Below are 26,136 nucleotides of genomic sequence, written 5' to 3'. Positions count from 1 at the left end.
GGTACATGTAGCACAGGTCTGTGCCACTATTTGTGTGCCAGTTGATGAAGTTTGTTCCTTTTTAAAGTAATGATGCATGCTAGAAATTACTGGAGTGCACAAACTCTGTATCTGTGCTGCCATAAATGTCTACACATGGATATCTTATCTGATCTATTATTTGCATGATGAATGGCAGTGTAACTACCTGCTTGTATAGCTCATTGACATTCCTGCAAAAAATAATTTTTAGTGATAATTTCTGAAATGCTTCATATACAAGATGGTTTGTGAAGTTTTGCATAGTCCACAGAGCATTTCTCTATCTGGACTAATTAATGCAGTTATTTAACCTTTTTACAAATAAAAATAAACTGTTAGTCGAAGAATTTAATATTGTTCTTGTTTGTACCGTAGAAGATGCCATTAGGACAGAAGGTTGACAGACATTTTCCTAGGCATTTTGTGAGTTTATTTTACTTATGAGGGAGATGATATAGAGAACTCTCCGACTCTAATGGTTCATATGCATTAATTAGACCTTCTTTGGTGATTTTGGTAACTTTGGAGGGTTACGATTAAAGGACACATCTTTCATTGGGTTAGTGTGACGAATAAAATGACCCCAAGTCTATGAGTTATACATTTGTTTATCATAGTCTTTTCTGTCATTATCCTAACAGAAGATATTTGGGTTTTCAGCTTTGTGGATGACTACAGGTTTACTGTTCTTGAAGCATCTGATATGTCATTTTCCATAATATGGTCAAAACTTGGTCACTCTGTCATGTTGATGTGATAATAATGGTATATATTACACTATTAACAAATGTTGTTGTGTCTTTCGGCTTTTCCCGGTTAGGGGTCGCCACAGCGGAATATTAACAAATTAAGTATTCATTTTTTTCTGTATATTTTTCAGTTAATTTGATTTTGAGCAATCAGATAGTTGCTCAGATCTGGGACTTGTGCTCTTTTAGTCCTTCTGCTTAGGGTCAAGTGTCAGTTATCTAAGGAGTACATGAGGGACAATCGATTTACGTAAATTCCAGTTTTCACAACTGTTATTATGCCCCCCCATGAATGTAAGATTTTTGTTTTGGTGTTTCACTAACATTAACAAATCAAAAATGCTTCACTAAGGACTAAATGTATTGTTGAATATTTCAAATCTTTATGCTTGATGGTGTAATGATGAATGCTGTTAGCGCATATGCTCCACAAGTTGGGTGTGCGATGGATGAGAAAGAAAAATTTTGGAGTGAGTTGGATGAAGTGGTGATGACTGTACCCAAGGGTGAGAGTGGTGATTGTAGGAGATTTCAATGGGCATGTTGGTGAAGGGAACAGAGGGGATGAGGAAGTGATGGGTAGGTATGGTGTTAAGCAAAGAAATGCAGAAGTTCAGATGGTAGTGGATTTTGCGAAAAGAATGGACATGGCTGTGGTGAATACGTATTTTAACAAGAGGGAGGAGTATAGGGTGACATACAAGAGTGGAGGAAGATACACACAGGTGGATTATATCTTATGTAGATGGGCCAGTCTGAAGGAGACTGGAGACTGTAAAGTGCTGGCAGGGGAAAGTGTAATTAGGCAGCATAGGATGGTGGTTTGTAGGATGACATTGGTGATCAAGAAGAGGAGGAGGAGTGTGAGGTCAGCACCAAGGATCAAATGGTGGAAATTGAAAAAGGGTAATTGTGAGGTGGAGTTCAGGGAAGAGTTAAGACAGGCACTGGGTGGCAGTGAAGAGTTACCAAATAGCTGGGTAACTACAGAAGAGTAAGGGAGATGGCTAGAAAGGTGCTTGGTGTGACATCTGGAAAGAGGAAGGAGGACAAGGAGACCTGGTGGTGGAATGAGGAAGTACAGGAGAGTATACAGAGAAAGAGGTTGGTGAAGAAGAAGTGGGATTGTCAGAGAGATGAAAAAAGTAGACAGGAGTATAAGGAGATGAGGTGCATGGCAAAGAGAGAGGTGGCAAAGGCTAAGGATAAGGCATATGAAAAGTTGTATGAAAGGTTGAACACTAAGGAGAGAGAAAAGGACCTGTACCGATTGGCTAGAGAGAGGGACCGAGCTAGTTAAGTTGTGCAGCAGGTAAGGGTGATAAAGGATAATGAGGGAAACATACTCAGAAGTGAGGAGAGTGTGTTGAGCAGATGGAAAGAGTACTTTGAGGGGCTGATGAATAAAGAGAATGAGAGGGAGAGAAGGTTGGATGATGTGCGAATAGTGAATCATGAAGTGCAGTGGATTAGCAAGGAGGAAGTAAGGATAGCTATGAAGGGGATGAAAAATGGAAAGGCTGTTGGTCCAGATGACATACCAGTGAAAGCATGGAGGTGTTTAGGTGAAATGGCAGTGGAGTTTTTCACTAGATTGTTTAATAAAATCTTGGAAAGTGAGAGGATGCCTGAGGAATGGAGAAAAAGTGTTTTGATACCGATTTTTAAGAATACGGGTGATGTGCAGAGCTGTAGTAACTACAGAGGGATTAAATTGATCAGTCACAGCATGAAGTTATGGGAAAGAGTAGTGGAAGCTGTGTTAAGAAGGGAGGTGATGATTAGTGATCAGCAGTATGGTTTCATGCCAGGAAAGAGCGCTACAGATGCGATGTTTGCTCTGAGAGTGTTGATGGAGAAGTACAGAGAAGGTCAGAAAGAGTTGCATTGTGTCTTTGTGGACTTAGAGAAAGTATATGACAGGGTGCCTAGAGAGGAGTTGTGGTATTGTATAAGGAAGTCGGGAGTGTCAGAGAATAATGTAAGAGTGGTACAGGATATGTACGAGGGTAGTGTGACAGCAGTGAGGTCTGCCTTGGGAGTGACGGATGTGTTTAGGTGGAGGTGGGATTACATCAAGGATCAGCTCTGAGCCCTTTCTTATTTGCAGTGGTGATGGACAGGTTGACAGACGAGATCAGACAGGAGTCCCTGTGGACTATGATGTTATCAGTTGACATTGTGATCTGTAGTGAGAGTAGGGAACAGGTGGAGGAGACCCTGGAGAGGTGGAGATATGCTCTAGAGAGAAGAGAAATGAAGGTCAGCAGGACTAAGACAGAATATATGTGTGTGAATAAGAGGGAGAATAGAGGAATGGTGAGGATGCAGGGAGTAGAGGTGGCGAGGTGGATGAGTTTAAACACTTGGGATCAACAGTTCAGAGTAATGGTGAGTGTGGAAGAGAGGTGAAGAAGAGAGTACAGGCAGGATGGAGTGGGTGGAGAAGAGTGTCAGGAGTGATTTGTGACATACAAGTACCAGTAAGAGTGAAAGGGAAGGTCTACAAGAGGGTAGTGAGACCAGCTATGTTATATGGGTTGGAGACAGTGGCAATGACAAAAAGGCAGGAGTCAGAGCTGGAGGTGGCAGAGTTAAAGATGTTAAGATTTGCACTGGGTGTGACGAGGGTGGACAGGATTAGGAATAAGTGTATTAGAGGATCATCCCAGGTTGGAAGGTTTGGAGACAAAGCTAGAGATGCAAGATTACGTTGTTTTGGACATGTGCTGAGGAGGGATGCAGAGTATATTGGGAAAAAGATGCTACAGATGAAGCTGCCAGGTAACAGGAAAAGAGGAAGGCCAAAGATAAGGTTTATGGATGTGGTGAGAGAGGACATGCAGGTGGTTGGTGTGACAGAGTAAGATGCAGAGGACAGGAAGAAATGGAAACAGATGATCCACTGTGGCGACCCCTAATGGGAGCAGCCGAGAGAAGAAGAAGATGCTTAAGTTTTTGAATAGTTACTGGAAGGAACTTGTAGTAGGCCAAGTTCATGTGAAAATTGCTACACATCCATCCCTGCCCTTATAAACAACTGATACATGAGTATTCAGAAAAACATTGCTCAGTCACAGTAGATTGAAAACACATGTTTTCTACAACCCATCTTCCCACATTAGAATAAATATTTTTACAATGGTATGCCCCTCTGTTTCTCTAATGTTGGGGAGCAAGCTCCCCACAGCCCACTCTTATTTATATATATATATATATATATATATATATATATATATATATATATATATGTATATACATATATATTTTACACATATATATATATATATATATATATATATATATATATATATATATAGAGAGAGAGAGAGAGAGACAAAGAAAGATATTTATTTCTGTCTTCATATGTGTATAGATCTGTGTGCATATGTAAAGATAGATATTTATATTAAATATATATATATATATATATATATATATATATATATATATATATATATATATATATATTTGGGTCTACTTAACGTAACCAAAATGTTAGTAGACTGACTTTCATAAGACCGAGACCAGAAGCACAAAGTTTCACGTGAGCGAAACTTCACAATCGCGACATTCATAAGACTGAACATTTGAAATGCTGACAGTCCAAGCTGAGCGGAACAGGAAATCTGGTCATTTCCACACTGTAGTGTGATCTTAGAGTTGGTATGTTTAATTTGTAGGAGGTTTGGGGGGGCACGGCCTCCCTGAAAAACATTAAAGTTGAAATTAAGTAGTTGTTTTCCTTTAATTTAAGCATTAGTTATGAATATTCATGTCGGTGCTATAGACAGTGTCATGAATATTCAGTGACATTTTCTTTAGTTTTGGGTTTATTGCTTGGTGGGCGGGGTGTAGGTGAAGTCAAGTACATAGTTTGGGTTGGAGTGTTTTAGTGTGCTCTTCCAATGGTGCTCGTTTTTACTGTCGTTGTTTCGTTGAATGGGGGGTAAGTCATAATTTTATTGTTTCAGTGTTATGTATGTCTGATATGTCAAGTTTCGGGTTTGTGGGATATCGGTGTTGTGGTTTGGGTTTATGAAAGTCAGTTTACTGAGATTTCAGTTATATGAAGTAGACACACACACACATAAATAATATATATACATATACATATCTATATGGGTTTACTGATTGTCGAAAACTCATTTTATCGACAATCAGAAGATCGAACCCATTTAAGAAAAAGTGCACTACATCGAAAGTGCACATGCGCAAAAGCCGGTTCTCCAAAGTGCATTACAGTGGGGATAAGGAAATGTATCCTTTTCCCCACTGTAGTGCGATTTCGGAGTCAGTATATTTAAGTAGGGGGGTGTGGGGCACAGCCCCCCACATGGGTGGTACAGGGGGCTTGCCCCCCTGCAAAATATTGTTTAAAGCAGTTTTGTTTTGTTTTTTTACAGTTCAGAGAACCAGCTTTTAGGAAAGTGCACTTTCGATGTTATGCACTTTTGCTTTAATGGGTTTTGATGTTGCTTGTTCGATATTGTGAAATTTCAATCAAGCAATATAGACATATATGTGTGTGTGTGTGTGTGTGTGTGTGTGTGTGTGTGTGTGTGTGTGTGTGTGTGTGTGTGTGTGTGTGTGTGTATATATATATATATATATATATATATATATATATATATATATATATACACACACACTATATATATGTGTGTGTGTGTATACATATATATATATATATATATATATATATGTATGTATATATATATATATATATATATATATATATATATATTTTTTTTTTTTTTAATATATATGTGTGTGTAGGTTCATAGGTGTGTACTAGGCTAATGGCCCTGGAGCCTTTACAAGCCTAGCCTATAGGATTACCCTGGCATCGTGCCACCCAACCTTAGTTCCCCAGTGCCTCTGTTGATCACTCAGTGATCCCCGGTGTGAATTTTCTATTTCCCATCCACTCATCAAGATTTCTCTTGAAGAGGGCCAGTGAGATGCTCTGCTTGACATGTATAGGAAGTCTATTCCATAGCATGGGCAGTCTCTGGGTTATGAACCTCTCCTTCCAACATGTTCTGTTGATTGTGACAACGAGGTTGAGGTCTCTGGAATGTGTGGTGCGGAGGGATTGGGATTTCTGTAGATGTAGCATTTGTAACAGAGCTGGGTCAGACATGGCTTTGTAAGTCAAGCAAAGATCACCTCTAAGTAGGCGATATGAGACAGAGAATAGTGGGATTTTTTTGAGTCTGTCCATGTAGGACAAGTGTTTAAGGCCTAGGATCCTCTTTGTGAGGTACTTATGTGGCCTCTGCAGTTGTTGTAGGTGTCTAGTGATGTGCATGCCAAATGGGACATTGTACTCGATGATTGGCCTAATGAGGGAAGAGTAGAGGGAGACAATGACCTCTTTTTTCCTGGATGCAAAACTCTTAGTAATGAGATGTGCCACATAGAAGGACTTTCTGACCACAGTGGCAATGTGGTGGTCAAAAGAGAGGTTGCTGTCCACCTGTGTTCCCAGATCTCTTATAACGGCTTCTGTGTACAGTGGACTACCATTGATGTGGTAATTCAAGGGAACTGGGTTTTTCCCAAGGGAGATGACGACACTTTTTTGGCATTGAGCTTAAGGCCATGGTTCTGACACCAGTTGTTGGTCTCAGTGAAGTCTTTCTGTAGGATGTCAACATCACTTGGGGAGTTAATAATAGCTCCCAACTTGCAATCGTCTGTGAACTTTGTTAACCAGAGTCCCTTCATGTTGGCTTGGATTTCAGAGAAGTAGATACCAAACAGGTGAGGACCCAGGACCAAACCCTGTGGGACTCCACTCATGACTGGAATGCAGTCTTTCTTGGAGTCAACTACTTTCACACTGTGGGTTCTATCTGTGAGCCAGTTTGCAACCCACCTAGTGATATAGGGGTTGATGCCTAATTTTGTGAGTTTTTCTGTGATTCCTGAGTGGGGAATGGTATCAAAGACCTTGGCCAGATCAAGGTAAGCTGTATGAACCACCTTGCCTTTATCCACAGCTCTGGTGATTGACTCAATGACTCAAAGAAGTTGACCAAGTTGAGCAGGCATGATCTACCCTTCACAAAACCAAACTGTGCAGGATCCAGAGTTTAGAGATTCCCTGTATTCTTGTTTATTAGGTCCATGATGATGCATTCCATAGCTTTGCATATCAGACTTGTCAGGCTAATGGGGCTATAGTTCCCAGGGTCTGTAGTCGCTCCTCCTTTGTGGAGAGGGATGAATGTATCAGTGCATCATTTGGTAGGGACAAAGCTTGAAGTTAGGCTGTGATTGAAAAGGGCACACATGTGAGGTGCCAGTTCACTATGTAGTTCATGTAGAACATAGCCAGGGATATTGTCAGGTCCCTTAGAAGCAGTATTGTTGGCCTTGAATAGTGCTGTTTTAACCTGTGCAGCAGGAATACTGGGTGCCTGGCAATCTACTGGTATTGTGATTGGTCCTTTGGTGGGGGGAGAGAGGGTAAAGTTGGCCCTGAGTCTGTCGGCCAGTATATTGGCAATATCGGTTGGCTCGGTATAGGAGGTACCATTGTGCAGTAGCTCAGAGCAAATCTGAGTATCGTCGTGGAGATTCTTTACATAACTATAGAAGGTCTTGTAGTTGTCTTTACTATCGGCTGCAATTCTGTTTTCATAGCTAGCTTTAGAGGATTTGATGAGGGATCTCAACTTTTTGTTGAGGCTGATAAGTGAGTTTTTCCAGTCTTGGGACATTACCTTATTCCACATCAGTTTCCTCCTTCTGTTGCAAAGTTTGTTTATGGCAGGGGACCACCAGATTGGCTTCCTTTTTTTGGAGGAGAGCGTCTTGGTTCTATTGGGTATGGCGAGATCCATGCATTTGATTACATGTTCGTACAGTGCATTGTTGTATAATTCGGTGGTCATGCAACTATTCTCCATTTGCATGGGTGTCATGAAGTTAGCCACCTCTGTTTTTAGGAACCCAAAGTTAGCTTTGGAGAAGTTTTTCATGGTGATTACCTTTGCTGGGGAGGGATGGGTCTATATTGCAAGCTGGAAAGCCCTAATAACCGAATACAAAAACGCCGACACATATTCTGCGAACTACGAATACACTGAATGTCCTAAACCGCAAAATTCAAAAGCTCGAACCGTCATACTTGTCCCACCCCACCGCCCGCTACATACTACCTACCCAAACAAACTAAACAAACACATACATACACCAATCAAAACCCTACTTCTAACCCTAAACTAAACCCTACTTCTAACCCTACACTAAATCTCACACACATTACCATCTATGCACTTACCTTAACCCTCACCCTAACCCTAAGGTCCGTAACTATCGCACACTTACCTTACGGAGCTGTACCACATGAGGGCCAACCATGACGATTCGACATTTCGGATTTCGCGCTTCAGGATGATCAATGTTTACGTGGTTCAATGGAGACGTGTCGGCGTTTATATATTTGGGTAAGTGCATCTTCGAGGATGTAATAGGGAACCGGGAGGGATGTGGATTTCTAAGGTGATTAGTTTGTGGTTGGATCTAACCAGGGAGGAGTTGACTATTGGTGTAGAGAAACTGTCGCCCATGTTAGTAATGACCAGGTCAAGGGTGTTGCTACCGCTAATGGGGGTAAGAATGAGCTAGTCCAGGGCATTGGAATTATTGAATTCCAGGAAACGTTGGGCAAGTGTATTGGTACATGAGTAGTTTTTCCAGTTAATGGAGGGGTGGTTGGTCGCCCAGTATGAGTGTTAGGTTGGACCCTTATATTCTCCAGGGTGCTTAGGAACGAGGAGTGTGAGTCTTGGGACATGGTTGGGGACCTATAGCAGGCTACGACCTGAATCGCTGTCTTACCCAATGTTAGCTGCACATTCCTGGATACAGCAAATCTGTATCTGGACTAGACTAGTTACACAAAAGGCGGGAAAAGCTCAAACATGGGCTTTTAAACCAGAAAGTTGAAAGAGATGGAAAAGCTGCCCAAACGACCAATAAAGTATCATTTCTGGGCCAGAAACCACTTATCTTTTGGTAGATAGGCTACTTTGTGCTTATCACTCCCACTGACAAGCTAGAAGGCTTCCCTCCAGCAAAGAAAGGCTTGGAGGGCTCAGAAGCTTACAAACAGACCTGGATACATTTTGAGATTTAGACTTCGAGAACTAAAGATATATATATATATATATATATATATATATATATATATATATATATATATATATATATATATGTGTGTGTGTGTGTGTGTGTGTGTGTGTGTATATATATCAGAATGAAAAATCCCAACCTGGAAGGTAAACGCTGACAACAAATGATGTAAAAAGTCTTTTATTGCAAAACAGAACCAGAAGTAAGCACTTTTGCGATAAAACAAACCACTTCATCAGACATAGTTACAATATAAAACACAGCATCCTTATATACAAATTCCCCAAAAGCCAATTAATCAATAAAATTCCCTCCAAAAACAATTAATAATCCAGTTAATAAAAAACAGGTTAAAGCAACAGCTACTTACATACAGCATAAAAATCCACATAGATATATAGTTATACATTATTTAACCTTCTCATTTAAGTTTCTTCATCCTTAAAGCTGATTTAATAGGGACAGAATTAATAAGTCCCATATATCTGTGTGCCCCAAGTCTCAGGATCCACTCTAGTTCAATGTTTTCAATATTATGACTAATGTGTCCTAGTCTGCCATTATCATGTATAACAGATAAAACTTGAAATAAAAAAGTGTGTTCCCTTCCTAACTCTAGAGTGTGCTTTGCAAGTGCACTGAACAATTCACCTCTCCATGTGCAATAATCATGGTCCCGAACCCTGTCTCTTAGTCTCCTATTTGTCTTGTCAACATAAAAATTAAAACATTTGACACAATGTGCAACATAGACCAAATTAGCCGTGTTGCAGTTAGCTAACGAACGTAACTCCCAAAGTTCCCCAGTGACAGGATGCTTAAAAAATCTTGATTCATCCACAAAGGAACAATATGGACAAGATCTACATTTCAGTGTCCCTCCCAAAGGTGTAGATGCTGTTCATGCAAGCTTAGGATAACACAGCATTTGTCTCAGATTTTTCCTATTCTTATAGACAAACTTGTGGGAAGGACCTACTACCTTACTTGTTTCTTGATCCACTAACAACATGGACCAATTCTTGTTTATTATTTGCTTTACCAAATCAATATCTTGTGTAAAAGAAAGAACTAAAGGAAGATGAGATAGCCTCTGGGATGAGCAATTGCTCGATAAGATTGAATGTTCAGAATAATAGGGTCTCCCCCTTCCAGGACGTTCTCTATGAACTTTCATAAACGCTTGATCAACCTCAACTGTTGAATAACCCCTGTATATAAAGGCATCTTTAAGGTAGTCCAACTCACATGAAAAACTCACTTCATCGCCTGAAAGGTGAGACAACCTCATGCCCTGTCCTACGACAACATTAGAAAAAACATGATGTGGGTGCCTACTCTCTTTATGTAAGAAGGCAGGTGTAAAACAATCCTTTCTGTGCACCTTAGTTCTTATAATATTGTTCTCCACAGAAACCATTACATCTAAAAAATTAACACTGTTTGTAGACATATTAAGAGTAAATCGCAAGAAGGGAATACTACTGTTCAATTTATGGTAAAATGAAGTCAAATCATGTTCATTGCCCTTCCAGCAAATAAAAATGTCATCGACAAATTGTCGATAAAAAGCTATTTGCCCATCTTTCCCATTCATAACATTCTGCTGTTCCCACTCTAACATCACTAAATTTGCATATGAATTGGCACAGCTGGTGCCCATGGCAACACCAGCTGTTTGCCAATAGTAATTATCTGCAAATAAAAACACATTATGTTCTAGAACTAGTTCTAAAAGCATGCAAATAAAATCAATGTGCTGTGGGCTATAATTATCATGTCTAAGCAGAACATTCTTCACCATCCTAATACCTTCATCATTGGGAATACATGTGAAGAGTGAAACTACATCCATTGTAGCAAGTAGCTCAAAAGGAAACTCAGATGCCTTACTGACAAAACTATATAAATCCTGCAAAAACTGTTATGTATCTTTTAAAACAAAAGGATACAAATTCAAAACATTCCTCAATTGGGTGTCAAGGTATATAGACAGAGGTTCGGTCAACCACCCCCCTCCGGCAACAATAGGTCTCAATGGGGGGAGTGTTGGATGTTTATGTACCTTCGAAAGACCATGTAGTTATGGTACCAGTGGTTCTTTAACATTGAAATAATCAAGTAGCTGTTTATCTAACAATCCCATATAAAAACATTCAAGCAAAGCACTATCTATTTGTTGTTTCATGTTATACACTTCATTCAACTGAATGATAGCATAAACTGTCCGATCTGCTAACATTTTGTTCATTTTCTTCAAATAATAATCAGTATTTAAAACTACGATAGGAACCCCTTTGTCCGAGGGGCGTATTACAATATCTGGATTTAAACGTAAATTCTGCAATGCTTTAAACTCTTCGTTCACTAAATTAAAATCATTGTGGGGTCGCCACACATGAAGTAAACTGTATACATCATTTTCACAGGCATTAATAAAAACCTTGATGTTACTAGGCAGTAATGGAACAAACTGACTAGGTTTTTTTAAAATTAGTGGGCATGTTACCATTACTGCCCATGTATAGCAATTTCAGGGCTAAATTGCAAGCAAACAGCCGTAACTCAATTAATAATTCACTGACATCTGTATTTGAAGTAGGTATAACCAAGTCCTCTTTGCAACAATGATTGTTCATGTTAAGTCAAATCATACCTGGAAATATTCCAGACTAAGTCTCTGAATTTAGATTCCACATCAACACTTTGGGTGTTACGTCCGTTAGCTAACTGTAACACGACTAATTTGGTCTATGTTGCACATTGTGTCAAATGTTTTAATTTTTGCGTTGGCAAGACTAATAGGAGACTAAGAGACAGGGTTCAGGACCATGATTATTGCACAAGGAGAGGTGAATTGTTCAGTGCACTTGCAAAGCACACTCTAGCGTTAGGAAGGGAGCATACTTTTTATTTCAAATTTTATCTGTTATACATGATAATGGCAGACTAGGACCCATTAGTCATAATACTGAAAACATTGAACTATAGTGGATCCTGAGACTTGGGGCACATAGATATATGGGGCTTAATGATTCTGTCCCTATTAAATCAGCTTTAAGGATGAAGAAACTTAAATGAGAAGGTTAAATAATGTATAACTATATATCTATGTAGATTTTTATGCTGTATGTAAGTAGCTGTTGCTTTAACCTGCTTTTTACTAATTGGATTATTAATTGTTTTTGGAGGGAATTTTATTGATTAATTGGCTGTTGGGGAGTTTGTATATATGGATGCTGTGTTTTTTATTGTAACTATGTCTGATGAAGCGGTTTGTTTGACCGTGAAAGTGCTTACTTCTGGTTCTGTTTTGCAATAAAAGACTTTTTACATCATTTGCTGTCAGAGTTTACCTTCCAGGTTTGGATTTTTCATTCTGATTGCTGTTGGTATTTTATTAGCTTGCCTTATTGGGACTATTCTTTATATATATATATATATATATATATATATATATATATATATATATATATATATATATATATGGGTCTACTTCACGACTGAAAACTCATTTGACTGAGTTTCATTTGACCGAGACCAAATTACGTAATTTTCAAAATAAGGAAAACTCATTTGACTGAATCTCATTTCACCAAATTTGAAGGCATAGACATGATGTGGATTTCCCTTCACCTGTGACTTGCTTGTGATAAAAAGAATTAGTGTAACTTAAAGTGCTGACTGTCAGAATACTGATGAGTCATGTAGAAAATAATGTTGTAGTATTTCTAAATGTGGGTATGTCTCTTTACATTTTTATGGGAAGTATCTAAGGTAATATGGCGGATATTTTGTGCGTTCCCAGCAGTAGTGGCAACGTGTAGAGTACTGTAAGGCAAGTAAAAGGTATATATCCTTTTCCCCACTGCAGTGCGATCCTGGAGTTAGTATATATAGTTAGGGGGGTGTGGGGGTAAGTAAATAGTTTTTAAGTTCTGGAAAGAGTTAGTCATTGGTGTTGTAAGTGTGCATGTCTATGGTTTAAAATTTAGTATTTTGAAATTTAGCATTGTAAGCTTTCAGTGAAGTGAGATTCAGTCAAATGAGTTTTTAGTATTTTGAAAATTAGGTATTTTGGTCGTGGTTAAATGAAATTCTGTCATATGAGTTTTCAGTCATGTGAAGTAAATATATATATATATATATATATATATATATATATATATATATATATATATATATCAATGTATATAGTATGTGTGTGCACACACATTAACTTCATGGTCACACAGCGATGGGGAAAAGATAAACTACTGTAAAATGCACACAGGTCCTACATAAACAACAAAACAATCCTGCTGTGCCTTAGTATTTAGCTTTCTGATCCATGATAAAAGGTAATTTTGACTTGTTTTGCTCAAACAGTTTGAACCTCATCAGCTGTACCAACCACTGTAGGGAGACAGTATAAATAGTCATATTTCACCATACATTCCTGGGTCTCTTAAATTAATGCTTAATTGCACAGGTGAACATGCAAAATGTATAACTCAGACCAACTTTTTTTGTGGCCTAGAGCTTTGATACATATGCAGCACTAGCGCAGTTACACAACTTTTGTGCATACATGTAATCATTAAAGTGTGACACGACTCATGGAAAATAATATCCTGAAGTGCTCCCTGCCATTAGCGTACTCATCTAAATGTACAAAACTTTGTAAGAACAGACAGTTTTCCGGTCAGGTACATTTTTGCAGTGCAGTTTTGTTGAAAGCCCAGTTTCCTCTATTACTAGGGGATGATGTATAATGGGTGCATACTTTTCTTTATTAAGTGTGTTTATTACAGAATTTGATAATTGGAGCCAAAAGGGATTAATTTCCTGGTGTCTTATTGTTTTTGAGCTTTGAGAGAAGATACAAAATAACAATGAGCTGCGTGATTGAGTATGTTGCTCTGCGGTATTTAATGCAGCACTCCGCCCAGAAGAAGAAGAGTTTTTAAACACAATTATTTCAATAGCATCAAAGTATATTTAAGAAGAACAATTAAGCCTTGACACCAGTACTAATACCTGCAAATTATTGCACTTTCATACAGAGTTATTTAACGTCTATGTATTAAGAATGTGTTAATTATCCTACAAGTGAATTTAGTGATTAGATTGAGAGCACTTGGTGCAAACAGTTAAGTTCACTGGTAAGAATTTTTTGTTCGTAGCCACGTATATTTGTTATACTGACCATCATAAAATGCCTGTTAAAACAGGAGGGTCTCAGAAGATTTCAGGCAGAGAGTTCATGTCATAAACTGTGCATGTTGGGAGTCCCTTTTGATTCATGATTCACTATAGATTAGTTTGTCTTATTTAATAATACATTTTTTGGTGGTTTATGCACATACGCAGTCAACCCATTGATTGCCTGGATCTCTTTTGTAGTGCTCTTTCAAGCCCTGACTCAAACTTGTGCTTCATTAGAAGCAGATGCAAGTAAAGGTTTAGTAGTACTGGCTAATGTGCCGCATATCCATTTCTCTTCACTGAGTGAGTTTTCATGGAGAATCAAAATACAAGATACATTCCTTTGGGACAGTATCAAAGCAGTACTGTACTGTAACAGTAAACGTTCACTTTGATATGAGCGATCTGATTTAGTAATTTCATAGGTTCATAGGTAAGTACTAGGCTAGCTGCCCTTGAGGGCCATTTTAAACCTAGTCAATTTACCTTTTTTTACTGAAGTTAATAACCAAATCCTGTTTGGTTAGAGATTGTCCTTAGCCATCCCATGGTTGATGGTTTGGCATAATGGTTAATGGTCAAGGTGTTTACCTCAGAGATACAAGGTACAGGGTTTGAGTCTTGCCTTGGAGGGGCAATTGACTAGGCTTAAAATGTCCTGGAAGGGCAGCTGGCCTAGTACTTACCCACGAACCTGTGGAAAGATGCATGGAAATGGTAAATATGTTGATACTTTAGTTCCAGTGTGGCATGTTGAGATAATTACTTTGTTTTTGCATAGTGTCATGGGCTGTATGTCAATTTATTGCATGGCTTGGCTTGTAGAGACCCTGGTGGTCATTAGCCAAGTATGAACCTATGTACCTATATATTACCCCTAATGAGAATAACTAGGATCATACCATAGATAATTTGAGGGGACACATGCAAGTGATAAAGCATTTAGGAGCTGCCCCTGTCCATTAGTAGTACTGGGGCAGTCCTGGGGTAAATTTTCTGTTTAGCATCCATAGATCAAAGTTAACTTGAATATGGACAGAGATGAACTTTGTCTTATGCGACTTGGGAGTCTGTTGCAGAGCAGAATTATCTCCCTGTCCCTCCAAACCATTTTGTTGATGTTGAATAAGAGGTTTATATCCCTAGACTGAGTGCTTCTGATGCCATTTGCCTTGCCGATGTGCAGTAAATCCATCAGTATTGTGTTGGAGGATGCCTTGTATCCCAGGCACAGGTCAGTTCTTAGCAGTCTGTAGGATACGGAGTCTAGTGACATGGCTTTGAGTCGGTCTGTGTAGAAAATGTTGTTCAGACCTTGAATCCTCTTAGTAAGGTATCTCAGTGGGCATTCCAGTTGTTGCCTGTCTGCACAGATCATGCCAAAGGGGTGTTATGTTCAATGATTGGCCTAATGAGGGCTGAATAAAGGGAGACAATGACATCCCTAGGTCTAGACAAAATCCCTTTGTTTATAAGTTGTGCAATATGGAAGGACTTCTTTACAACAATGGACACAGTCGGAAGTTAGGTCACTGGCCACATAAGTTCCCAAATCCCAAATGACTGGGTCATTTCTCAGGGGTATGCTGTTAATTTGGTAGTTCCATGACATAGATGACTTCCCATAGGATACAGTGATGGTCATTTAGTTTCTTTCCATGATTTTGTCACTAGTTATTTATTTGGGCCAAACCTTCCTGCAGGATGACAAAGTCAGTAGGTGAAATTGAGGGTTTATTCCCAGTCTATTTAGTTTTTCCTGCTATGCCTGAATGGGGAAATTTGTCAAAAGCTTTGGCCAGGTCGAGCTATGCAGTGTGTACAAATTTGCTTTCATCCATTGCTTTGATGACCTTTTTAAAAAAATCCACAAGTTTGAGTAAGCATGACCTGCTCTTGATGAATCCAAACTGAGATAGGTCCAGCTTTTGGAGGTTCCCTATGTCCTAATTGATTACTTCCATGTTAAGTTTTTCCATGGCTTTGCATATGAGGCTGGTCAGACTTATGAGACTGTAATTGCCTAGGTCTGTGGAAGGTTTTCCCTTATGCACTGGACGTCTGTAGCTGTTATTCACTCACTTGGTACAAAACCTGTATGGAATTAACTGTATGCATTTCCTTTAAGTTGTATTCCATTTTGCTCATTGATGAGTCCCTGAAATAATAAAAAAATCCTGTTATTTGTGTGTGTGTTTATATATTTTTTTATAGTAATAGAACAGCTCATCACCCATTGCAGAGTTTTACATATTTATTGTGACACTGGGATGTTCATTTCCACAATATTAGTAATCCACTCTTGATGCTGAATGGGGCTGAATGTCCTAAAATGAAGCCCCTGGAATGTTTGAAATGTCATTTCTGAATTTAAATTCCTCCTGTCTTTAGAATGCAAAATAAACATTCCTGATCTAGATCCTTACATTTTCGTAGCCTATCTGTACCACTTTGCAGTGACAGTAGTGGTACTCAGTCAAGCATTGTCTGTATTCCCTCCTATTGGTGGATCTGCAGTCAGGCCAATGTCAAGTCCATGAAATAAAGAAAGCTGTCCTTTATGAGCCACAGATTTAAAGTAGTACTAGAAACAGTACTTGCGTATTATCACAACCAGATTTTCGCGGTTGCGAATTTCATATCGTTGAATCCAGATGAGCGCATGAAACACTGTAAAGTGTTGATGTTCTTCATGTTTCACTGTTGCAGTCATTACATTTGGGTAATCTGCTGGTAGGTTGCCCTCAGTCAACCTGAATAACAAAGTCTTGGGTCCTGCATCGGTTGCTGTCTCCTCTTCCATGACGTCAGGTTGTCAAGGGTATAAAACATGCAGCCGACGCCATTTTATTCAGTCATTCTTGCCGCGCGGTGCCCGAAGCAGAAACAGTTCACAAGTGCTAGTCGGCCGACTCCTGAAATTTTCGCATTCCAGATGTTCATTGTGTTACCCTGCTGCAGTCATCACACTTGGGTTATCCTGTCGTCAGGCGGTCCCGCAGTCGGCTGGAATTCCAAAGTCTTGGTCCGGCGTCATTTGCTGTCGCTTCTTCCCTGACGTCAGTGCGCCAGAGGTATATATAATGCAACCAACGCCATTTTCTTCAGTCTTTCTTGCCCGAAGCAGAAGCAGTTCGCAAGTGTCGGTCGGCCGACTACTGAAATTTTCAAATTCGAATTTCAGACCGAAGTCTTCTATAAAGCTAAGTACCCCGTTGGGGAAACTTTTCATGCCTCAGACCGATGTCAGAAAAAGTTAATAATTGTATTTCTTGTGGGAAGCAAATACCTCATAAGGATTTTCATTCTTATTGCATACCTTGCCTAGGCCCAGACCATGACGTCACTAGTTGTCATTTTTGTGCTAGGTTTAATAAGCGTACTATTAAAAGACGCTTTGATTTTGCACGACACTACTTCGGTAGGAAATTTAACTACACCATGCCGTCGGAGCAACCGACTACCGGCGTGCACAAAAAATGCAAGGATAAGGACAGACAGCCCAGGCCTAAGCCAGATTCAGAGGCCTCGACTGGCCCAGTCTCCGGTTCTCCAGTCCTCAGTGAGGCTCGTACGCAGCCCCTGACTACTGCAGATCTGGAACCCGAGACCACTTCAGAATTTTTGACGGAATGTACCAGGCCGACACAGCCATTTAGTTCAGGCCCTACCGATGACATTGCTGAAAAAGATGTCGGTGCTGCAGAAACGCCATCGGTTTCTGAAGGCATTTTCAGACCGACGACGCTCACCATTAAATCATTTTCTAAGATGAAGACTCCTATTAAATCTAAAAAGACTGCACTTCAGTCCCCTGTTCAAGGCCCCATGCCTAAGAAACAGATGCTCAAAATGGCTGAAGATTTGATCACTTTAATCAGGGGTTCCCAGCCCCCTCCTGACAAAAGGCCTAGACAAGAGGAAGATTATGCATCCTCTGAACAAGTGTCCATTTCTTCAGACTCCTCTGAGGACCAAGATTACTCCTTCTCCCCTTATGAAGATTCTGATGCTGAGGATTCCATTCCCTCAGCTTCCCCTCCTGAAGACTACTCCTTTGGGGAAACTTTACACACTATGAGGGAACATTTTCACTGGGAAGGTCAGGACTACTCTGACTCGAAGAAAAGGCTCAGAGAGTTTCTTTTACTCCCCCAACACAGACCACTTGCCATCCCACCAGTTTTAGACATTGTGGATGATGTTTACTTAGAATCCAGTTTGAACCCTGATTCTCTTCCTCCTGCCTGACAGATACTATAGAGTGCCTGATTCCCACAAATTTCTTTACAAAAGCCCTGTTGCTGACCCAGAGACAATCTCCCAGGGTTCCAAGGGGGCTAAGGCTTCTATGGCTAAAAATCCTGTACCTTCTGAGAGGGATTCCAGAGCACTAGACAGGTGGGGGAAAAAGGTTTACACCTCAGCCACTCTCCCTCAACAATCTGAATTGAAGTGCAGGACCTGTTGCATGCCACGGTGGGCAAACATACCTTACAATGTGGGTTTGATTCTTTGGAGGCCTCCTGCAGAGCAGCTGTCACTGGGTCTGTTATACGTAGGCATGCTTGGTTAAAGGAAAAACTGTACCTGATCATGTTAAAGCAAAACTTCTAGATGCTCCCTTACAGCAGGATGTTCCTTTTGGAGTTAAAGCAGAAGAAGTCTTAAAGAAAATGGAGGATAAGGCAAAATCTATGCAGACAGTCAAAGATTTCCTACAGGTACAGCCCCCTTGCTTCAGCAGAAACTGGCCAACAAAAAATTGGTCCTTTCCAGCTACAGACAGACCACAGAGGGGTAAATACAGACGTCCAAGGGGCAGAGGACAACCACAAGCCCAGTACAAACCTCGCCAATGGGGCACTACAACACAGAAGGGAGGAGAAGACAGGTCCCAATCTACCAGAAGGCAAACTCAATGACTTGCACCTCATCTGGCCAAGCAACACTCTCTTGGCAGCCCCCTTGAGAGGAAAACTCGCACTTTTTTCAGACAACTGGCACATTGTCACAAAGGACAAATGGGTCCTAGACATAATTTTACGAGGATACAGATTCCATTTTCACACCTTGCCAATGAAAAGAGGAATGCCAAACCTGCCACAAAATCAATGGGCAGAGGCACAAAAACAAATTACAGCTCTCATGGACATGAGAGCCATTCAGCTGGTACCTACTCGAGAGCAAGCCAAGGATTTTACTCAAGACTCTTTCTAGTTCCCAGAAAGGACAATGCCTGGAGACCAATTCTGGACCTTTCAATTCTAAACACCTACTTGCAAGTACCCAAATTCAAGATGCTAACACTACAGCAGCTTCTTCCCATGTTGGGCAAGGAAGCATGGCTAGTAACGTTGGACCTCAAGGAGGCATACCTGCATGTCCCTATCAGACAAAGTTGCAGAAGATACCTCCGTTTCATTGCAGGTTCAACCCATTACCAATTCTCTGCACTGCCCTTTGGCTTATCTACTGCGCCCAGAGTCTTCACAAAATGCCTGGCACCAGTAATTGCATACTGCAGACAAAGAGGAATTCAAATATACCCATACCTGGACGACTGCCTCATCCAAGCAAAAAGCAAGGACATTCTATTACATCGTCTGGCTTTTGTGAAACATCTACTAAATTGCCTGGGGTACACAGTAAACGAAAAGAAGTCAAAACTAGTACCCTCACAAAATATGACATTCCTGGGTGCCAGCTTGAATACAACGGCCCAGAAGGCTTATCTGACGCCAGACAAACAACTACAACTGACTCAATATTTCAAAACAATGGCAACAAAGGCCCAATTAACTGCAAGAAAAATTCTGCAGGCCTTGGGCTTCATGGCATCTTGCATACTACTAATACCATTTGCAAAGCTGCATATGAGGAAATTACAGTGGTACATAAAAAGCGTATGGTCTCAACACAGCCACAGCTTGGACACAATGATATCTCTCATTCCCTGCCTACAACAGGAGTTTCTATGGTGGTCACAGGCATGTCACCTCAACAAGGGTCAGCCTTTCACCTTGCCCCCAGCCAGGCAAACTATCACAAGAGATGCATCAGATTACGCCTGGGGTGCTCACATGGCAGGACATATAAGGCATATGGACTGCAGATCAAAGGAATCTGCACATCAATCAAAAAGAGATGCTAGCTGTACAGAAAGCTCCGACAGCCTTCATGGATCTATTACATCCAGGACAACTGACAATAAAGATGGACAGCACCACAGTAATGTGGTACATAAACAAACAAGGGGGTACTCACTCCTACCCTTTGTGCAGGCAAGCAATGACCTTATGGAACACAGCTCTGGCTTACCAAGTTCAGTTACAAGCTCAATTCCTGCCAGGACAGAAGAATACATTGGCAGACGACCTCATCAGAAACATCATGGATCCCCACGAGTGGCAACTAGATCCACAAGTATTTACAATGATAACTCAAAAGTAGGGCCTTCCAGACATAGACCTGTTTGCCAGCCCTCAAAGCTATCAACTAACAACATTTTGTACAAGGGCACTTCACCATCAAGCGTGGAAAGTGGACGCACTCTCTTTCAGTTGGAAAAACCTGACAGTGTATGCCTTCCCTCCATTGCCTCGCCTCAAAAAGGTACTTCTGAAAGTCAAAAAGGAGAGACCTCGACTGATTCTCATAGCCCCAGACTGGCCACGCCAGCACTGGTACCAGCTATTGAGGAATATGGCCCACGGCCCACCATGGATATTACCACAAATTTCCCATTTACTCACACAACAAAACAATCAGATTCTTCACAGCCAACTCAAAACCTTAAATCTGGCTGCATGGCAAATCAACTAAGCATCCAGCCAGCTCCTCTTTCCCAAGCAGTTATGGATGTTATTCTGGAAGCTAGGAGGCCAAGCACCAGGAAGGCTTATTCGGACAAATGGAAAAGGTTTTGTGCCTGGAACCAATCTAAAGGCCAAGACACAATTCAGCCTCACATGCCTCACATTCTACAGTATTTAACTGAGATGTTGCACAAAGGACTTTCTTTCTCCTCCATTAAAATCCATGCTTCAGCTATTTCGGCCCACTACAACACGAATCCACCCTTATTTTCGCATCCACATCTAAGGCAGTTCCTCAGAGGGGCAAAAAACATTAGACCACCCAGGAGAGCACCTACACCAACATGGGACCTCAATTTTGTTCTGGAAAAACTAACACTACCTCCCTTTGAACCAGCTTTCTCTGCAGATCTTCAGTTACTATCATGGAAGACTGCCCTGCTGCTAGCAATAACTTCAGCTAGAAGAGTCTCAGAGCTACAGGCACTAATGGCAGTGGAACCTTCCCTCATTTTTCATCAAGACAGGGTCTCTCTACGAACTAATCCTTCCTTTATGCCTAAGGTGGTTTCCAGTGTGGCTTTAAATCAAACCATCCACTTACCCACCTTCTTCCCAAATCCACAGAACAAAGGTGAGAGACTCCTGCATTCCTTGGACATTCACAGGCAACTTCGTTGCTACTTGGACAAAACTAAGGCTTTCAGAAAATCTGACCAGCTCTTTGTATCCTATGCTACAGCTTCTCAAGGGAAGGCTATATCAAAGCAAACCATTTCCAAATGGATAGGTCATTGCATACGTTTTTGCTACACCCATCATGGAAAACCAGTTCCTGCTACCATTAGGCCCCACTCTACCAGGGCAACAGCTACTTCTACAGCCTTTCTCAGGGGAGTTCCAACCAAGGAGATTTTGGAAGCTGCAACTTGGAGTTCATTACACACCTTTACCAAACACTATCACTTACCATTTTACTCTAAGACCAGGGCGGGCTTCGCCACTGCAGTTCTGCAGGGCCTTCTAGCCTCCTCTAACCGTCTATGATACCTCCACCCATCCTTAGTTTTGGGATTCAACCCAAGTGTGATGACAGCAGCAGGGTAACATGATGAACATAGTACAGTTTTTACCTACCATAAATGTAGATGTTCGAGTGTACACCCTGCTGCAGTCCAGGTTACCCTCCCTCCATCCCCTCTGACCTACTGGCTAAATCTCTTCAATACCTTCCTGATGTATTTGCTTATAGCTGAAGGGATTTTGTGTTTGTGCAAGTTTACTCAATTTGGTACTAATTACTGACCACCTTTTTGGGGGCACCTGACATCTGGGGCAAGAAAAACTGAAGAAAATGGCGTCGGTTGCATTATATATACCCCTGGCGCACTGACGTCAGGGAAGAAGCGACAGCAACCAACGCCAGACCAAGACTTTGGAATTCCAGCCGACTGCGGGACCGCCTGACGATAGGATAACCCAAGTGTGATGACTGCAGCAGGGTGTACACTCGAACATCTACATTTATGGTAGGTACAAAACTGTACTTTTCAGAACCAAAGTCTTCAACTAAAGCTAAGTACCCCGTTGGGGAAACTTTTTCTTGCTTCTTACCGATGTCAGTAAAAGTTAATAATTGCATTACTTGTGGGAAGCAAATACCTCATAAGGATTTTCATTTGTACTGTATTCCTTGCCTAGGCCCAGATCATAATGTGCCTTGCTGTCGGTTTTGTGCTAGATTTAACCAATGCACTATTAAGCGTCGGTATATTTTTGCTTCAAAATATTTTGGATCCAGATTTAATTACCCTGAAATGTCATCGGTTAGCAATCCGACTACTGGAGTTCACAAAAAACGCAAAGAAAAAGACAGATACAGACCGTCGAGGTCCAAAACCGACGACGAAGCTTCTCCTAAGCCAGTCGCCAGTCGCCAGTTCGCTGGTACTCAGTGAGGTGCTTTTGCAGCCCCTGATACCCGCTACTTTTGAGTCGCAGGCCTCTACCTAGACCCATGCGGAGTCCGGTATGCCACGAGATTCTCAGAGTATTGAACCCATGGATGTCTCTCCCTTGGATGGGTCTGGAGCTGCTGAGACGGCACCGGCTTCTGAGGGTGTTTTCAGGCCTCAACATTTCTATATAAAACCGACACCAGCTTCCAAAACAAGATCAAAAACATTTTCTAAGGCTAAAAAACCGACGCATAAGCCACTTGGTCAAGCCCCTATGCCTAAAAAACAGATGATCAAAATGGCTGAGGACTTAATTACCTTGATCAGGGGTTCCCAACCCCCCCTGCTAAGAGGCCTAGGCAAGACACTGATTATGAATCTTCAGATCAGGATGTCCTTCAAGGATGCATCTGCAGTCCTAACATGTGGGTTGTCCTGCCTCAGGCAGCCCTTCGGTCGGCCGGATTCCAAAGTCTGGGTCTGGCCTCGGCTGATGTCGCACTTCACCCGACGTCATAGCTCCTGGGGTATAAAGGCATCAGCCGATGCCATTTTCCTCAGTCTTTCTTGCCGCGCGGTGCCCGAAGCAGAAGCTGTTCGCAAGTGCCGGTCGGTCAGATCCAGAGATTTCTACTACCGAAGACTTCTAAAAAGCTAAGTACCCCGTTGGGGACTCTTTCTTGCCTCAGCCGATGTCAGACAAAGTAAATAATTGTTTAACTTGTGGGAAACAAATACCTCATAAGGATTTCCACTCTTACTGCCTTCCTTGCTTAGGCCCAGACCACGACGTATCAGCTTGTCTAGCCTGTGCTTCCTTCAACCGACGGACGCTTAGACGTCGGTCGGAGTTTTCCGAAGAGTTTTTTGGTCCCGCTTTTGCATATAAAATGCCGTCGGAGACTCCGACTACACAATTAGCTAAAAAACGCAAGGAATAGGACCGACACTCACGGCCCGCAGTTTCGGCTGAAACCACGGCTAGGCCAACCGCGAGTGCCTCGGTTTCAGCTGAAACCGAGTCCTCAGTTCTCCCTTCGGCCGAAAGCATGCCACCGATAACCGAGGCCACACAGGCCATGGCTGAATCGGCTACAGAAATTACTGCTGCAGAAGCAGGCACCCAGGATTTGTCAGACACTATTCCTTTAGACATCTCTACTCCTGCACGTGGGGCTGCTAGACCCCCTGCTTCTATGTCTATCAAGGCCTTTTCCAGGGCTAAAGCAGCCAAAATTTCTAAGACTTTGCCTACAAAAGCCCCCTCTCACAGGCCTACCTCTAGTTCACAGATTCTCAGCCTGGCTGAGGATCTTATTTCTTTGATCAGGGGATCCCAACCTCACACAGACAGGGCCTCTCAACCTCCTCCAGATAAGAGGCCTAGGACTGAACCCCCTGAACCTCTCTCTACAGACTTTTCCTCCGATGGCTCAGATATTTCTGACCATCAGGAAGGCCCATATTCACCTTATGAGGATTCTGATGCAGAAGACTCCATTCCTTCTGCTTCCCCTCCTGAAGAATTTTCTTTTGGGGAAACCCTACACTCTATGAGGGAACACTTCCAATGGCAGGGCCAGGATTTTTCAGATTCAAGGAAAAGGCTAAGGACTTTTTTACATTTACCACAGCATAGGCCTTTAGCCATACCTCCTGTACTATCAGTTGTTGATGATGCATATAATGATGCCAGTACTGCCCCTGATTCTCTCCCTCCGGCCCCTGCCAAACCTGACAGATATTACAGGGTCCCGGACACTCATTACCACTTGTATAAGGCTCATGTTGCAGACCCAGAAACCATTTCTCAGGGCCCTAAAGGTGTTGCAGCTGCCTCTGCCAAAAACCCTCTTCCCTCTGAAAGGGAATCTAGAGCATTAGAGAGATGGGGTAAAAAGGTTTATACATCTGCTACTCTTTCAGCCAGGGCCTTAAACTGTCAATTTCACATGATTCAGTACCAGGAATTTGTTAGACCAGCTAAATAAAAAACTGTCCTCTCCTGAACCTATAGACCGTAAGTCCCTTCAGGATTTGGTACATAACTCTCAGCAGGTCAGTAATCATTTTTTAAAATGTGGCTATGATGCACTGGAGGCTTCTTTTAGATCAGCTATGACTGGAGCAGTGATTCGAAGGCATGCCTGGTTAAAAGAGCAATCCTTACCAGACCATGTTAAGTCAAAACTCCTAGATGCTCCTATGGAGAAACAAAGTTTGTTTGGCTCCCCTGCACAGGAGGTTCTAAAGAAAGTGGAAGAAAAAGCAAAATCTGTCCAAACAGTCAAGGATTTTTTGCAGGTCCAACCACCGAGGTTTAGCAGAAATTGGCCTTCGAAGAATTGGTCCTTTCCAGACACCTCCAGAGCACAGAGAGGCAGAAATAGACGCCCAAGAGGCAGAGGTCAATCTAGGGGTGCCTACAGGGGTCGTCAGTGGCAACCTGCCAACCAGAGAAGTGCTGCCACAGCTACGACTACAACCACTTCCACAGGACAGACACAATGACTTGGCTCTGATTCCGCATACCAGGGAACAACTGGAAGCACCCTTGGGCGGAAAGCTAGCCTTATTTTCAGACAACTGGCATTGCATTATAGGAGACAAATGGACTTTACAAACAATAGACAAGGGCTACAGGTTTCACTTCCACACTCTACCAAAAAAGAGAGGAATGCCAAACCTTCCACCAAGCCAAAAAACAGAGGCTCTAAAACAAATCATCAACTTACTAAGGATGAGAGCAATAGAAAAGGTACCATCTATGGAACAAGGCCAAGGATTTTACTCCAGACTATTTCTTGTACCAAGAAAAGAAAATCAACGGAGACCTATTCTCGACTTGTCCGCACTGAACACAACCTCATTGTTCCAAAATTCAAAATGCTGACCCTCCAGCAACTTCTTCCCATGTTGGGCAAGGAGTCTTGGCTAGTGACTCTAGATCTCAAGGAGGCATACCTGCGCGTCCCTATACGACCAGATTGCAGAAGACACCTCATTTTTCTTGCAGGATCAGAGCATTATCAATTCTCAGCATTGCCCTTTGGCTTATCTACTGCGCCCAGAGTATTCACGAAATGCCTGGCATCAGTAATTGCTCATTGCAGGCTTCAGGGAATTCAAATTTACCCGTACCTGGACGACTGCCTAATACAAGTGGACAACAAGACAAAATTAACAAAAGATTTGGCCAATGTCATACAACTGTTGCAAGCCTTGGGATACACAGTCAACATTCAAAAGTCAAGG

General features: G+C 41.6%; 1 protein-coding gene across 1 annotated transcript in view; it reads left to right on the top strand.

Moving 5' to 3' along the window:
* LOC122808492 (Down syndrome cell adhesion molecule-like protein 1 homolog) overlaps window positions 1–26,136 on the top strand; it is a 322,538-nt gene that overhangs the window by 190,348 nt on the left and 106,054 nt on the right. The gene's annotated exons all lie outside the window — the stretch shown is intronic.

This window comes from Protopterus annectens, chromosome 8.part0 (assembly GCF_019279795.1).
Source record: "Protopterus annectens isolate FY-2018-M chromosome 8.part0, PAN1.0, whole genome shotgun sequence".
Taxonomy (NCBI): Eukaryota; Metazoa; Chordata; order Ceratodontiformes; family Protopteridae; genus Protopterus; species Protopterus annectens.
Note: the sequence above shows the minus strand (reverse complement) of the source record. Positions and strands in the feature narration are given on the sequence as shown.